The sequence below is a fragment of the Amborella trichopoda genome, chromosome 2, assembly GCF_054954075.1.
Source record: "Amborella trichopoda isolate Santa Cruz 75 chromosome 2, AtrichopodaSantaCruz75HAP2 v2.0, whole genome shotgun sequence".
Classification (NCBI taxonomy): domain Eukaryota; kingdom Viridiplantae; phylum Streptophyta; class Magnoliopsida; order Amborellales; family Amborellaceae; genus Amborella; species Amborella trichopoda.
The window spans coordinates 53,014,614-53,031,999 of NC_142337.1; the positions used below are offsets into that span (position 1 = coordinate 53,014,614).

Here is a 17,386-nt window from a genome sequence, read left to right on the forward strand (position 1 = left end):
CACGCACTCTTCATCTCAATAATCAACTACCAAAAAAAAAAAGTTCAATTTGAACCTTAGATGTAGTCAAAATGAATCCCCTCCAACAACGAATGTAGACCATTCATTCGGTGAGTTTTAAGATCTTAGCCTTTACAAACTCAAAATCATTTTTTTTTTTTTAACACAGTTCATCTACTGATAATAAAGCCATTTAAAAAAATTAGAAGAGAAAAAAAATCCTTCTAAAGCCCATAATCAAATGTAGACTAACCATATGATAGATGTTAGGTTGGGGTTCTGGTACTAAACCAGTTATTAGTTCAATAAGACTACTGTAGAATTTACATGAAACCTGTGTCAATGCTCCAAACAAATAAAAAACTTGATTGTTCACTATTACCATAGTTTTGTGGATCACGAGATTCACGAGTATTTAGAATTATGAAAAACTTGATAGTTGACTCTAAAATCGATATTATAAGATAAAAAATGCCACTATGGCGTTAGAGTTCCGGATCACGAGATTCACCAGAAATTTTTTTTTGGGGTAATTTAATGGGGAAGACAGTCCCCTGCCCATTTCTTCAACTAGATTAAGAGTAAGCTTTTTTTTAAGGTATTAGTGGGGTGGTGTTAGTTGTAGGAATGGAAACCACAACGTGATAATTAGATTGTTGGGTGTTACCAGCACGACCCCAGCCCCTTATTAAAAAATGGTAAGTCAGTGGGGATTTGGGCCCTTACCCTTCGGTGAGAATGGAGTCAGGGACCTCAATGTAGAGACCTTGAGAACCCCTTAGCTTGCGGAACGCGGAATCTCAAACACTGGAATCCCACCAAAGATCGTGTACATGATTGACTAAATGCGAAGTAGATGAATACAACTATATATCGAGTACGAGAAATAAAGTACACATAAAAAGCACACCACAACAATACAAGATTTACGTGGTTCACCCCGTTGGACTACATCCACAGCCTCGACAACTAGAAATCCACTAGCACAATGAAGATTACAATTTTGAGTTACAAGAGATAATACCCTTCTCTAAACATCGGTAAAAAACCATCAATGATCTCTAAACCCACTCTTCCGACCGAGCAACACCGCTGATCAACGTCTTTCCCACCGCAATGCTGCTACCGGAAAGATAACCTCGAGAGCAATATAGAGATTTTCTCTTTCTAGAAGTGGAAGTTAACATACTCAAAACTCATGTGAAAACCATATCTCTCTCGGAGGCCATATCTCTCTTTCTTGGAGACCCATCTCCATATTGGATATCTATTCCCAAAACCTCCGAAGGGGTGACCTTCAAAGGATGGCTATTATGTCTTCATTCACTCTCTTATATAGATCTCGCTTTTTTTCTTCCCAAGAAAGTCTATTTTCTATTTACCATAACACCCTTAATTTTTTGAAAGAAAAAAGGGGTATGGTGATTTCGCTATCACCAAACCCAACAATCTCTACCTTGATAGCAAAATCATCATAATTGTTTTGACAACCTTCATTGAAAAGATTTCTTGATTTCTTCATGCTTGCCTCCATTGTAGAATTTTCACAAACACTTTGCCTTCATATTTTTCCACTTCAAGCCATGTATCCATCAAACTCCACTATTCATCATTTTCTTAATGCAAGCCTTATCCCCATACACGCCTTATTCTCTGATATCAATGATAGGACACTCGAGAACCCTTAGCTTGCGGAACCGGGAATCCTAAATACCGGGATCCTACCCAAGATCATGTACTTAATTAACTAAATACGAAATAGATGAATACAACTATAAATCGAATACGAGAAAAAAAACAAACATAAAAAGCACGTCACAACAACACACTATTTACGTGGTTCATCCCGTTGGGCCACGACGACGGCATCAGCAAGAAATCCATTATCACAATGAAGATTACAATTTGGAGTTATAATATATATATATATCTAAACATCGGTAAAAAACCATCACCGATCTTCTTTTCTAAACTCGCTCTCCCGACCAAGCAATACCGTTGATCAACGTCTTTCGCACGGCAATGCCGCTACCGGAAAGATAACATCAAGAGCAATATAGAGATTTTCTCTTTCTAGAGGTGGAAGTTAACAAATTCAAAACTCATAGGAATACCTCCTCTCTCTCGGAGGTTATATCTCTCTCTCTTGGAGACCCATCCCCATATTGGAGATCCATTCCCATAACCCCCAAAGGGATGACCCTCAAAAAATGAGTATTATGTCTTCATTCACTCTCTCTTATAAAGATCTCACTGTCTAGCTTCCCAAAAAATCTATTTTCTATTTACCATAATATATTTAATTTTCTAGAATAAAATATGAGTATGGTGATTTAGCTATCACCAAACCTAACATTCACCATGGCCCGTCAATACTGCTGCCAAGGCCCCAAGCTATTCTCGATCGACGAGAATTTCCTTATTACATAACCCCACTTGCTTAGCACTCCCCTCATTTAGAAAGCCCCACTTGCGCTTATCATAATGACTAATAATTGGAAAATTTCCATGAGATAGAAGGCAATTTTTGAATGGGATGGGATTTTAATACTAAGCTGCTGGTCTTATTCAAATGTGACCCTCCAAGTAAAAAAAAAATTTCTCTTGATATTTTAAAGGGAAAAGTTTATATAGAGCTGAGGCTCTAAACATTCAAATTTGAGCTTACCTCACAAATTTCACTAGAAGAGGTTGTTTTGATTCCCAAATACCTTCAAGTTGATCATATTTACATCAAGATGTATGGACATCAGAAAAAAATGAATTTTAAGTTCTGAAAATAATGTATTTTGTAATGTATTTTTGGATCGTCAATTTTCAAGATTTTCAAGTTTTTTTAGATCGGTTGATCTACCCTATTTTTAAAGCTTTAATATTTATAAATAAATATGAAAATATATTTTAAGGCTATCACAAAGATTTCTAATATCGAAATCACATTTCTTGCCACTATTTGAAGGTAGGCTCTAATTTGATTGTTTAAAGCCTAGGCTCTATACAAACCGCACCCTATTTTAGAACTTTTCATTAATCATTATTATCACCATAAAAGGTTTCCCAATAACAAGAATGTATGTAATCTTAATGTAAAATAAGCCACATCTTCCATTTGCAAGGAATTGATAATGCTATTAAGTTGATAAGTATCTTTAGATATTTTAATTTTGAAATGCATTAGAAATTCTTATGACCAGTATGTTAGGATTTAAGAACCCTCTAACATGCGGAAACAAGAATCCCAAAGATTGACCCCATCAAGATCGTGTACTTATCCAGCTAGAGACAAAATAGGAGAGAGCACGCGCCATAATACTATAAATAAAACATTAAAGACACACATCACAAGAGCATAAAGATTTGTGGTACCCCAAGAGGACTACATCCACGTAACGGCAAACTGAAATCCACTATACCAATGAAAATAATATCATAGATTTACCTCTCTAACCCTCGACAAAACCCAGTCGAACAAACCCTTTTAGACCTCATTTCCCGATCGGCACGACTCATCGATCTCTCATATCTATTCTATAGCTAAACCAATATCCAGGAAGATAACCATCTTCCACAGTTAAACCGCTCTCCAGGAAGAGACCCATCTATATTCCACAGCTAAACAGCTGTCCAAGAAGAGACCCTTGAGAGCAATAAAAACTTTCTTTTACTAAAAGGGGAAACCACCTAAAATCTTTATGAGAATCACTTCTCTAGAATAAATCAGCTTCTCAATCCACATGAGGCACATCGTGGTGTTTCTCTCTATATGAAGTTCTCTTCTCTCTAAGAGAGGCATTGCCACTGATGTGGCATTGCCTCTCTCTCTAGAGGAAGCCACATTTCCCATATGGTGACCCAAATATGGCACACAAATTATTTGGTCTTTCATCCCATATATATAAGAATAGGAATCTATATTAAATAGGAAATCTCTAATAGATGTTACATATATCTCAAAATCAAGAGATATATTCAAGAGTCCTAATCTTTTTGGATTTCTATTTTCTTTAGAAAACTTATCAATATCAATCTCAATCCCAATCCCACATAACATGAGATTTTCATATGTAGGTGATTTTGGATATCACTATTTCCCACAATCTCCACCTTGATATCAAAACCACCAGCTCACCATGCCAACATCCATGTGATAGCTTTATGAATTCATCATCTTTTGCCAAATAAATTATTTTATCATTCTTGCTGAAAAATAGTGCTTGCCATCATATTTCTCCACTTCAAATAAAACACTTGCATACTTTGTTATGTAATTTTCTTCAACGAATGTACAAACATTAGCCTTGTATTGAACCATGCACTCTGATACCATTAGTTAGAATTTAAAAAACCTTTTAGATGCGGAAACAAAATCCCAAAAGTTGAATCCTACCAAGATCGTGTACTAATCCAGCTAGAAACAAATTAGGAGAGTGCACGAGCCATAATACGAGAAATAAAACATGAAATATACACACCACAAGAACACAAAGATTTACATAGTTCGCCCCAAAAGAGCTACATCCATGGGCACAAAAAATTGAAATCCACAATACCAATTAACGTTACATCATAGATTTTAGGACATAGAGTTACTTTTCTAACCCACGACAAAGCACAGTCAAGCAAACCCTTTTAGACTATCTCTCCTAATCGGCACGACCCGTCGATCTCTCATCTCTATTCCACAGCTAAACTGATATCTAGGAAGAGGGCCATCTTTATTTTATAGCTAAACCACTGTCTAAAAGAACACCCTTGAGAGCAACCGAGACTTTCTCTCACTAAAAGGAGAAACCTCCCAAAATCTTTATGGGAATTGCATTTCTACAAGAAATTAGCCACTCAATCTATATAAGGCACATCTATAGAGTTTATCTTCGTATGAAGCTCTCTTCTCTCTAAGGGGACGCCTTGTCTCTAGAGGAGAACTCTGGAACAGAGGAGGCCCAACCTCTCTCTTTAGAGGAAGCCACCTTTCTCATATGGTGACTCAAATTATGCACACAAATGCTCTGCTCTTACATCCTATACATATAAGGTTAGGAGTCCACACTACATAGGAAACTTCCTATAGGTGTTATATAAATATATATCAAAACAAAAAGATGTACTCAAGAGTCCTAATCCTTTTGGATTTCTATTTCTTTTAGGAAACTTATCAATAACAATCTCAATCCCTCATATTATTGGATTTCCTTATGTGGGTGATTTTGAATATCACTATATCCAACAATTTCCACCTTGATATCAAAATCACTTGCTCACCATGCCAACATCAATTGTATTGCTTTACGGATTCTTCATCGTTTTCCATATAAATTCCTTCATCATTATTGCTGAAAAATTGTGCTTGTCATTATATTTCTCCACCTCAAATAAAACACTCGCATATTTTGCCTTGTGTTTTGCTTCAACCGAATGCACAAACATTAGCCTCGTACTGAACCATGCACTCGGATACCACTTGTTAGATTTAATAACCCTCGTAGATGCGAAAACAAAAACCCCAAAGTTGGATCCCACTAAGATTGTGTATTTATTCAGCTAGAAACAAAGATTTGTGTGGTTTACCCCAAGAGGGCTACATCCACGGAACGATATACAAGCTAGAAACAAAGATATGCGAGCCACAATACGATAAATAAAACATGAATCACACACCACAAGAACACAAAGATTTATGTGGTTCAGCACAAGAGGGCTACATCCACGAAACGACAACCTAAAATCCATTATACCAATGAAAATTACGCCATAGATTTTGGGACATAGAGTTACCTCTCTAACCCTTGACAAAACCCAGTTGAGCAAACCCTTTTAGACTCGCTCTCCAGATTGGCACGACCCGTCCATCTCTCATATTTATTCTACAACTAAACCATTGTCTAGGAAGATACTCATCTTCTAGAGCTAAACCATTGTCCAGGAAGAGACCCATATCTATTCCACAGCTAAACCGTTGTCCAAGAAGAGACCCTTGAGTGCAATCGAGACTTTCTCTTACTAAAAGGAGAAACCACCCAAAATCTTCATAGGAATCACTTCTCTACAAGAAACCAGCATCTCAATCTACATGAGGCTCATTGTGGTGTTTCTCTCCATAGGAAACTCACTTCTCTATAAATGAGGCCTTGCCACTTATGTAGAGGAGGCCCTGTCTCTCTCTTTAGAAGAAGCCACCTTTCCCATATAGTAACCCAAATAGGGCATACAAATTCTCTGCACTTTCATCCTATATATATAAGATTAGGAATTCGTACTAAATAGGAAATTTCCTATAAATGTTACATATATTTCAAAACTAAGAGATATACCAAAGAGTCCTAATCCTTTTAGATTTCTATTTCTTTTAGGAAACTTATCAATATCAATCTCAATCCCACATAATATGGGATTTTATATGTGGGTGATTTTGGATATCATTATATCCAACACATTATTATAAACAAAAATTTTAAAATCTTTGAATAATGTACAATTTGAATTTACCTGTCTAAATAAAAATTTATTCCATAATATTAAATAATTAAATATACATATTAAAGTCCCCATAATTATTAGAGAAATTTTGGCTAAAACACAAAAACTACAATATCATGTTAAAACTCAACCCCAGAAGATATTTGTAGAGGATAAAAACTATGGTTTGGAAAAAATGAAGGAAAAAAAAAATAGCAAACGAAATTAAAAGAACCACGACACAAGGATTTTCGTAGTTTAGCAAGTTGTCTACATCTTGCAAAAGTTTCTTCCAATAATAAAAAAACACCATGTAAGTGTGGAGGATATAAAGATTTACAAGCTTTATCTCACAAATCTTAAAATACATTTTTTTTCTCTCTAGAAGACCCGCCCAAAACTAGAAGACCCACCCAAATGACACAAAATCTCACCCTCTATCTCTCTTGCACTTTGTCTCTCTACAAAATATATTTTATAAATCTATATCTCTTGCACTTTTTCCCTCTACAAAATATATTTTATAAACAAGAAAGCCCAAGTAAGCACCCACGTGAGTGTTTCCTATTCCCCTTTTTAAAGGAGTAGGAAAGTCTATTTATGTCCCATAGATTTACATGATTTTTCCAAACCCAAAAGGATTCCCAACCTATAAAATTGGATCGCCATGCAAATAGGGAAATTAGGTGTGCATGAAATATCTCAAGTTCTTTAAAGATAAGAAAGTCGGATTCATGCTAATATTCTCCAACTTGAAAACATGTTTGCATTTGGACAAGTCTGCTCCAAAATTGTTGTCCATCAGTTACCAATCATTAAGTAACTATAAGCCCCAAGGAAGTTCTGCATCAAATGAAGTTCCATTCCCAATGGGGTTAGTCAACATATCTGATTGATTGTTATAAGTATGAATTTTTTAAATAAAATTCTTCTGTCTTCTATCACATCACGAAAAAAGTGATACTGAACATGAATATACTTAGTACTATCATAGAAGACTAGATTCCTTTGTAAAACAATATACTCTAATTATCACAATGAAGTGGCATTATCTTCTTACACAAGTCTGAGTTCACTAAGTAACTTGTTTAACGAAGTAGCTTATTTAGTCATATTGCTCCTTTAGATGCATCAGTTCGAGAGCCAAAGAAGGGAACTTGTGCAAGATCAATAAGTAAACGAAGGGTAAGAAAATATGGCCGTCTTGCAAGCCGAAATTGTTTCTATTTTTTATGTCAATTCTCCTTCATAATATAAATTAATCAGTGATTTTATGATTTTATTGGGTTTTTCCCCAAAAATATTTGATTTTCTGGAGCCCATGGTGGACTCGAGCTTAACTTGGGTGAGGCCTAGTGACTTACCATTGTAACTTGGCTAGGCCAGGGGCGAGTCGGCTGCCTGAGCCGAGTTCTACAGCATTGGTTCCCATAATAAATTGGGTAGACAATGGTCTTATTATAAGACTTCCTAGATGGAATTTTACATCACCAAACAAAGTTGGGAATTTCACATCACCAAAACAAAGTTGGTGACTGTTTCCCAAATCAAGCAAGTGGTGAAATTATTTTACATAACAAACTTTTGTTTCTATAGTAGTTTAACAAAAGAAGAGACAAGCCAGAACCAGAATCAGAATCATGGTTACATGAAGGCTACAGAGTAACACAGAGAGTACTAGTCATCAGAAAATGCTTCAATAATGGACTGCAGTGTTGGAAGAGATATGATATTGCATTTGCTGAAACCTCCTTGGCTCAATAGAGCCCTCCATTCTTTTTCAGTCCTTTGTTTGCCTCCTAATAGAAATGCAATTATGACGAGGTCATATGCCAACCTTGAGTCTGAAAAAGCACTTGTATCATCCTCAGGACGCAAGACCACGTCGACGATGATCAACTTCCCACTTTTCTTTGCGATTGCTTTCTTGCACTGCTTCAAGATTTCACACAATTGTCTTCGTCCCAATCGTGCAAAATCCACTGCACCAATTTGAAATGAACTATTTACTCAAGTGCAGAAGGGGAGAGAGAGGAGAATGGAATGGAGGGAGCATTACATACCAAATGTTTTTGGCAATCAATGAGAGGAAAGAGATAGAGAAAGATGAGGATACAAAATTTCTTCTTCACTGTCTAGTTAGTCAGAAAACTACGACAAATAAAGGAGAAATCACTATTTTAGGACTCGGCAGAGGAGACTCGGACCCCGCCAAGTTACTCGGCCTCGGCTTACCGATTTTATGTCTAAGGTTTTAATCCCGCCTGGCAGGATCCCATTTTTTTTTTATTTTGAACAATAAATGTTTCTAATTTTTTTAAAAGATAAAAAATAAGTCCCCTGTGCACTTTTTCCCAATAAGCAATTTAAATATTTGTGTTAAAGATAAGTATCTTATTATATATATACCTTATTCCATTTTATTATCCTCTTCTTTTTCAATATGACATGAACTTAGCCGGGTTACTCCCCGCCGAATAACTCACCTCGGCCAAGGTCCAAGACAAAGTATGCAATGGGCCAATACCTTCATGAAAACTGCATCGGCACGAGGGATAGAGATGAACAATGGGCCAATACCTTCATGAAAACTGCATCGGCATGTGGGATAGAGATGAACATGTCACCGCTGACATGAACAACACCCGGATGCTCTGGTGCACTCGACACAACTTGGGGGAGGTCGAAATTGATCCTTGAGATATGCGGGTGCGCCTTCACTATCGCACTCACCGCGGTCCCTGTACCACCAGCTACGTCAACCAATGATGTCAAGCCTGCAAACCCTGATTTATACTCAGAGAGCAAGGCTTCAAGAACTACCACAGTGTCGCTAGCCATGGCCTCATTGAATATGTCATTGGCACCAGTATTATTTGCTGTATACATCCATAACTTGCTACCATGAGCCTTTTCAAAGGCATCAACCCGTTCCACCACACAACGGCTAAAGCAGTGCCATGGTGCAAGGAAAATAGGGTGGTTCAGCATGGTGAGCATGGGAGCAAGGCCCGATGCCCCCGGCCTCACCAGCAATTTGGAGGCACGAGTGAGCCTGTAGTAGGCCTCACCCACCTTCACCTCTTCACTAAACACCTGCTTCTTCACCAAGAAGCGCATGACTCGTGAGAGACAACTTGAGTCGGGGGAGGGAGCTTGCAGTGAGGTGATGATCTCTGAGAGGGTGAGGGGTTGACCTTTGGCATGGATTATCTGGGGTATGCCGAGCTCGACTGCACACTTGAGTGTGAGACTGTCGACGAAGGCTAAGGTGATCTGCCAGAACTCAGCCTGGCCAAGTGCATCCTCATCCTGCATCTCCATCTTTAGTCCTTGTACATTCCTAAGCCTCATAATCGGAAGATTATATAGGAAGCAGAGGCTGTATGTATTCGTATTTCTTTGGTTTTTTTTTTTTTTTTTCATCTAAGGCAAGTTGGGGGAAGTTTTTTTTTTTTTTTTGCGTTTATTTCTCTTTTGTTTGTTTTGGAAGTGGGGCCTTAGTGTTTACATATGTTTTATTAGAAATTGATGCCTGAAGTGACTTGGCTTTACTCCTCTTCTTCTGTTGGTTACTTTTATGGTGAAATGTAATGGAAGTTGTGTGACTTTGAATGCAAGAGAAGGGAACCAGAGAGTGAGAGAGACAGAAGGTTTTTCTAATGAAACTTTCATTATTCCAATCCCTAAGTAAGGCTTGCTTGGTTAAGTATAATTTGAGGAATTTATTGCTAAGTTTGGCCTTCAATAAAATTGAGGGGAACAAAATTATGTTTGTTTCAAATTTTGGCGTTCAATAAAAATTAAGGGGAACAAAATTATGTTTGTTTCAAATTTCCATGGGTAGTTTAGGTTGCTGGGAAAGATTTTGCACTTTCCTTACGAGGTCGTTTCTTGTTTTTTAATTTTCCTTTATGATTTACCTTACTTTTTTATTTTATTTTTTTGAACGTTAATTTACTTCTCTCTTTTTGCTTGATGCCCTTAAAGATTAAGGATTTGGGTAGTTGCCCCAACTCATCAATATGCACAGGCAAAATTTCAAATATCTTGGAAACATTTTGCAGAACTTTTGTAAAAAAAAATTGATGTTGACTTGGAAATTTTGAAATTTCAAGGTTGATCTTCCAATTTTTTTCTTCTTCGTTTTTTCTCTCTTTTCTTTTTGTACATATTAACGGTGGGAATGGAGGGTGGGACGTTATGTTGAGGCATCGCCCCCCTTAACTCCAATGCCCCATCTCCACTCCCATTGATCCTCCAATCCTTGTGCTCGGTATGAATCAATGCCTTGGTATTTGTCAAAGTGTTCTTAAATGACCCATATCAAAACCCCGAAACTAGACTCTGGTTTGGAGTTCGGATGTGATTAACCCAAGCTCTCTAAAACTGTGTGAATAGTAAATCCAAAGTAAAAGTATGGAAACATGTTTCATGCGGGCTGGCCCGCATTTCTAGAATATGCGGTCCAAACGTATAAAGTAGCCATCTTAAAGATGGATGTAAATAGGTGATCCATCTAAAGATTATATATTCTCTTTAAATTAGGATCAAATTATATTTAAAAAATATATTTATTGCCAAGCTTGCATTTCTACAATATGCGAGCTGGCCGCATAGAAACCTTGTCCTTAAAAGGATTGCAAGTGCAATGTTTTTGTATTTTATTTTTAAGAAGCCTTTCATTTGATGAAGAATGCAAAACTAGGCTTAAGAAACCAATCACCATGAAAAACTTGCATTTTTTTGAATTCGACAAAAAATTATGTTGAACTCTTCCATTTATCAAGTCCATGAAACTAGGAAATTAAGCAGAAAATTGACCGAATTGCTACGGTATTTAGGCGAGTTTCTACGGTAACTTAGCCCCAGGTACTGTACCATTGTAATATAAATCTGAGATGGGGAGGGTTACGAGCCCTGCAGGGTGCCAAGACCGAGGAACTTGGTAATGGACTTGCCCGAGTCTGAGGTTACAAACATTGCTCTGAAGATGTTTTGAAGATTTAAAAGCTACAGTTTAATTATACCAACTTTTTGTATATATATATATATATATATATATATATATATATATATATATATAACCACTTTGTGAAAACCATCATAAGAAAACCATATGAAACTGCCATCTGAAACCAGATCTTGCCTCTGATCATATATCAGAACATACCTTCTGAGGCAGTGAGAAAATAATAACTAGAATTAAAAATAAAAAATAAAAGGGTTGAGAGAATATACAATCTCTCTAGGTCTGCAAGGGAGTCCACCCAAAAGATCTTTTTACAAAGACCCAAATTCTTTCTTCAAATCCAATTATTTTCTCTTTACTCAAATCCAATGTTTGGATTATTGGTTGATTCTTGATCTTCTACCTCTTTATGTTCTTCTTCCTCAGATTGCCAACTATGAAATAGATATCACAGACTTTGTTCTATAAATTTGTTAATATGCACTACTAGGTCTTCTTTGAATATCTCAAATATTTGATCTAGAAACTCCATACCTAGATCATCAGTTATTTGTTATCAGCATGGATCTTAGAGCTCTGATACCAACTGATGTAAAGAGAAAATGATAACCAGAATGATTAAAAAAAAAACAAAAGATGAGAGAAAATACCCGTTATCTAGGTCTGCAAGGGAGTCCACTCAAAAAAATCATTTTACAAGATCAACTCATAACTGAATCTCCAATCTCTCTTTTTTTATAATGAGGGACTTTTTCCTTTAAATACACTTAGACAATAAATAAATAAATAAATAAACCCAAAAACATAAACTATATCTCTCTCTCTCTAAAATTCACATGCCACCTTTTCATTCTTTCTTCTCTCTCTAACTCCCACATAAATCTCTATCTCATCAATCTCTTTAAATCTTATTTATCTTCTCTTTCTAAAAAATAATGAAAAATAATTTCTACTTAACTTAAAATATAAGCTATTTCCTAAACCAAAAGATAGACCTCTGGGTGACAACTCATACCCTACTAAAACTCGCGCATAAAATCCTCCTACCTAACTGTGTTCTTTTAAAGTTTGATTTTTTATTTTCTCTAGTTAGGCATTCCATTCTCTTTTAGCTTCAACTGAAAACTACTTAACATCCGATTATGAAATTTCAATCTAAAAAAATGATACACATCGAGCAGATCTACAAACACATAAAAATCTTGAGAACGGACAGTCTAAATAATATATTACGAGATGTACATTTTTTATGGGCGTGTCTTTTTTCTACAGTTTGAAGTTGTAACCAACCTTGTATAAACCTTTTCTAAACTTATTTAAAAATAAGTGCACAACAAGTAATTGGAAAAAAACTATGATGATCTAAGTCCATTTAGAGTAGTGGGACGAAACATAATAAACCAAATAAAGATCGTCAATTTTTCATAGGGGAAAGTCTTTGTCTTGATGCACTCACGGACAAAAATGAACTAAATCAAGAAACACAGCGTTATGGCAAAGAACCTATCTCCTTTTTAGAGAGAGGGGCAACCCTTGATACTTTACCTAATGGACCACATCAAAATAAAAACAAAGAGAGAAAAAACTCTCAGAACTTTATTCTAGAGAAAAGAAGAACACAAATACAAGAACATATCATCTCACACGCCACCAGGTTCATCATCACGTGGCATTCAAGAAATTGTTTTGAGGTTTGGAGAACTCAAATTCAAATTTTTAAGGACATCAATAACACACTCATAAGGTAAAGAATAGTAATTAGGTTTGTTATTGCGTCTACAACAATCGACATTTTAATGGTTCAGATGAATCATTGCTTATCCAAGGGCCAATAATAAATCTCATTTTTTAAAACTTTTTATTTAAAAATTATATTAATATGAAAATTTTGTTTTAGGTTCATTTTTATAAGATTGACTGAAATTAATAAAGAAAACAATTTAAACAAAAACTTTTGACCGAAACAAATATAAAGGTATTTTGGTCATTATTACTTAAAATATTTTTAATCATTTTTATTTAGTTATATTTATAAAAATATGCCTAAAATTCAAAATTCAGATAAATATATTATTTAAATAAAAAATAAAAAAATAAAATACAAATCTAATTTTCTGTCGTTGGATACGGCCCAACGAAATCTCAACCATTGGAAGGGTGCTTGCGCACCCTACCACCCGTCGCTACAGAATACTTTTCCTAGTAATTAACAATAGTCTAACTTATAAGTGTTTTACGGTCCTCTAGCTACATGATCCATCGCCTAAAAGTTCTATTAACAATTTAAAATTTCCACTTTTCCTTTTTAAATACTCATTTTAAAATGCAATTCATTAAATTTCAGACCTATGAATGCTACAAGTAGGTTTTTTAGGATTGAGGAATTACATAGTATACTCTTAAGGGAGCACTTTAGGTAGCCGTTATACATGTTTATGAGTCTTTTGGTGTTAGGTAAAAGTTTATATAAAGCCTGGGATCTAAACAATCAAAGAGTCTATCTCAAAAATTTAAACAAATTTCATCAAATTGATCATCTGGATATAAAGATGCATAAACATAAGAAACAAACGGATTTCAAGTTTTTAAAATAGTGCATCTTATAATATTTTTGGACCGTCAATTTTTAAGATTTTTATAGATTTGCTTGATATACACTATTTTTTAAACTTTAAATTTTATAATTAAAGATGAAAATACATTTTAAAGCAATAAAAAAAAATTTCAGTATGAAAACCATATTTCTTGATACTATTTGAAGGTGGGTTGTCATTTAATTGTTTAGAGTCTCATCTCTATACAAACCGCAGCCTACATTAAATACCAAAGTAAAAGAAATGCACCACAAAAGTCATGTTTTTTTTTTTTCCATGATAACTAATACCTTTATTGGAAAAGATACTAAAATCCTTTATTATCTTAACAATAAACCAATTTTGTAAAGAGTTATATTAGGGTACTTACACTATAGAGTAATTTATCATTATACTCAATAAAATTTGACACTTATATACCATTGTTTTGTACATTGACCTTGTTTTCAGTAAGGGTATTTTTGGTCATTGCTGTGACGTCATCTACATGGGGTGTGATATTAGCCACTGATGTCACACCTCGTGTAGATGACATCATACCCTTTCTAATGACAAAAAATATCCCTATTAAAAAAGTACTCCATATACAAATCCCTATTAAAAAAATACTCTATATACAAAACAACGATATAAAAGTGTCCAAAATTTGTTGAATACAATGATACATTACTCCATGGATTTGGTTTTGATGTGACCAAACCCGCATATGTAGAAATGCAAGCCTCTTAATAAATCTATTTTTGAAATGGATTTTAAGACCTAAGTTTTAAGGATATATAATCTCTAACATGGAGATCATGAATATGAAAATAAAAAATAGAAATAATAATTCTAATAAGAAAACATTTGGACCATTAGTTTCTATTATTTTTAGACGGAACAACTACTTGCATCTATATTTAAGATGGATGCTTTATACTTACTGACCGCAGATGTAGAAATGCGGTCCAACCCGCATGAAACAATTTTCCATTACTCCAAAGTGTGAGCACCCTAACATAACCCTTTTGTAAATTATTAAAAAGTGCACCATATCGACAAAAATTTGAGTTTCTATTAAAAAATAATACATCAACTTCAAATATTTATTTTAAAAGCTCTAAACTAAAAGTCTAAACTTTTGAAAATTTAAATCGTTTTAAGAATAATTCCTTTGTATGAGCATAAATTAAGTAATTGAATTATTTAATAGATAAAATTAAAATTCATTTATAAATATTTTTAATAATAATATATAAACTGCCAGGTGGTTAAGGGTGAGAACGGGATGTATCAAGACCGGATCCGACCATATCTAGATCCGGAATCTAATAGTATACATCTGATCCAGGTTAAAACCCGATCCTGAATATTTGGATCCGAATTTGATGAATAGTATGCATCAGATCTGGAGCCAAATAGCATATCAGATCTGGATTCGAATTAGGATTATCTACTATTTAAAAAATTATATATATAAATAAAAAGTTACCATTTAAAAAAATCGGGTTGGATCTGGATCTGGATCTGGATTCGGATTGGATCCAATGTACCTAGATCCGAACCAAATTTTATTTCCGATCTGATTTTTGGATTCGGATCCAAATTTTGGGTTCAAACCTAGATCCGAATAGGGTCTGAAACATGGGTTTCGGATATGAATCGGGTCAATTCTCATCCCTACAGGTGGTTCATACACCTTGTACTCAAGCAACACCCTTGGAGGTATCGATGAGTGATCTCACTTATAGGTTTCTCCTATGTTTTAAAAAATAGATCGCTAACCCAAATCGTCCCCCAACAGATTGTTCTTAGACCTTGTGCTCAAGAAAAACCTTTGAAGGTATCGTTGAGTGGTCCCACTTATAGGTTTCTCCTATGTTTAAAAAAACAGATCGGTAACCCAAATCATCTTTACCCATACCCGTGTCGGATCGGTGGATCAACGTGTCGGATAGGAGAATAGGCCGAATCGGCAAATTTTGTCCCAAATAGTTTTTCTAAAAAATCACTATAAATCTCTAAAAATAGTGTTCTTTTAGTTTTTAAAAGAAATTAGGAGTGGTACATGATGTAGTTTCATTATTTGCAAAAAAATGTGAATATTGAGACATTGTTTCCTTGTTTGGATATCAATATAATTATTAATTGTATATGGTATTAAAAATAATTTATTATACAAATAAAAATAAATTTAAATTTTGTCTTATAATGTCATCTAATTTTAAAAAATATATTTGCAACTATAGCAAAAAAATACTACAGTATATAATTTATAATGTAAATAAATTAACAAATAAAATACGATAATTTATTATCACTGTATAATTATTAAATTTAATATTATAATTAAAATTGATTAAAAAATATTAAAAAGCACTTCTATATAATATGATTAAAAAGAAAAATAAAATCCAGTATAAGTTTCAATGTTATGACATAAAAAAGAAATATTAAAAAAAGGATTTTTCCCTTACAAAATTCAAAATAATGATATCAATTTAAAAAAGTAACAGATAAACAATATTGGACTGATGTTGTGCTGGTTATAGAGATCGGTTCATGAATAAGTTTCATGTTGTTCTAAGTTTGTTGTGTGTTATTATTCTTAAAAGAGTAAACTTCATAATGTAAGTTTGTAGTTTGTTATTATTCTTAAACGAGTAAACTTCATAATGTTACAATGTTACAAGCAGTCGTTTAAAAATCGCGGAGTCAGCTCAGACTCGGGCCTGATAGGGGAATCGGTCATCTCGTGTCAATTCTAAAGGTCACAGAATAGGCAAGTCGGGCGACGATGGATTTTGATGCGACCGTGTTGCCATGTGTGCTTGTCAACCTCAGGTTTGATCAGGCTTTTTGCGCACTCGATAAACCATGGTACTGAGGAGGCTTTTATAGACCTCAAACTTCTTTCGTTTTTCCGATGTGGGATTTGAGCATAGTATTTAGGGCTAGAAAAGGTCAAACAATATATCTTTTTATTATAAAAAATAAGTTAACAAGTGGGGTTGTGGTTTAGTCGGTTATTATGTCCGTCTCCCTCTCAAGAGGTTCCTAGTTCAAACCTTAGGCAACACTAAAAAGTTATTTTGGCAAAAAAATAAAAGTTATGACAAAAAAAATAGAAGTTACCTTGACAAAAATTTTTAAAAAAATTACCTTGACAAAACCGTCTTCTTATTTTTCTTCTCAATAAGGGAGGTGTGTGTGTGCCTGACATTAAATTACTTGATAAAAAAAGAAATAAAATTATTAAAAATAATAATTGGGAGATACGGCCCACCATACCTATCTTTCACCAAAAAAAAATTGAAATTTACTTATCAAAAAATCAAAATAAAGAGACCAATACTATTAGGCTATTATCTCATGGGATTATTTT

At 34.5% G+C, this 17,386-nt stretch overlaps 1 pseudogene across 2 annotated transcripts; it reads right to left on the minus strand.

The window, feature by feature from the left end:
• Positions 1-7,901: 7,901 nt before the first annotated feature.
• Positions 7,902-9,783, minus strand: LOC148783339 ((R,S)-reticuline 7-O-methyltransferase pseudogene; annotated as a pseudogene). Of its 2 annotated transcripts, XR_016049587.1 has the most exons (2): positions 8,984-9,776; positions 8,261-8,438 (listed from the first exon to the last, which is right to left on the minus strand). The product of XR_016049587.1 is annotated as a (R,S)-reticuline 7-O-methyltransferase pseudogene, transcript variant X2 (transcript). The 2 variants fall into 2 exon arrangements; XR_016049586.1 differs by having other exon boundaries at positions 7,902-9,783.
• Positions 9,784-17,386: the final 7,603 nt, after the last annotated feature.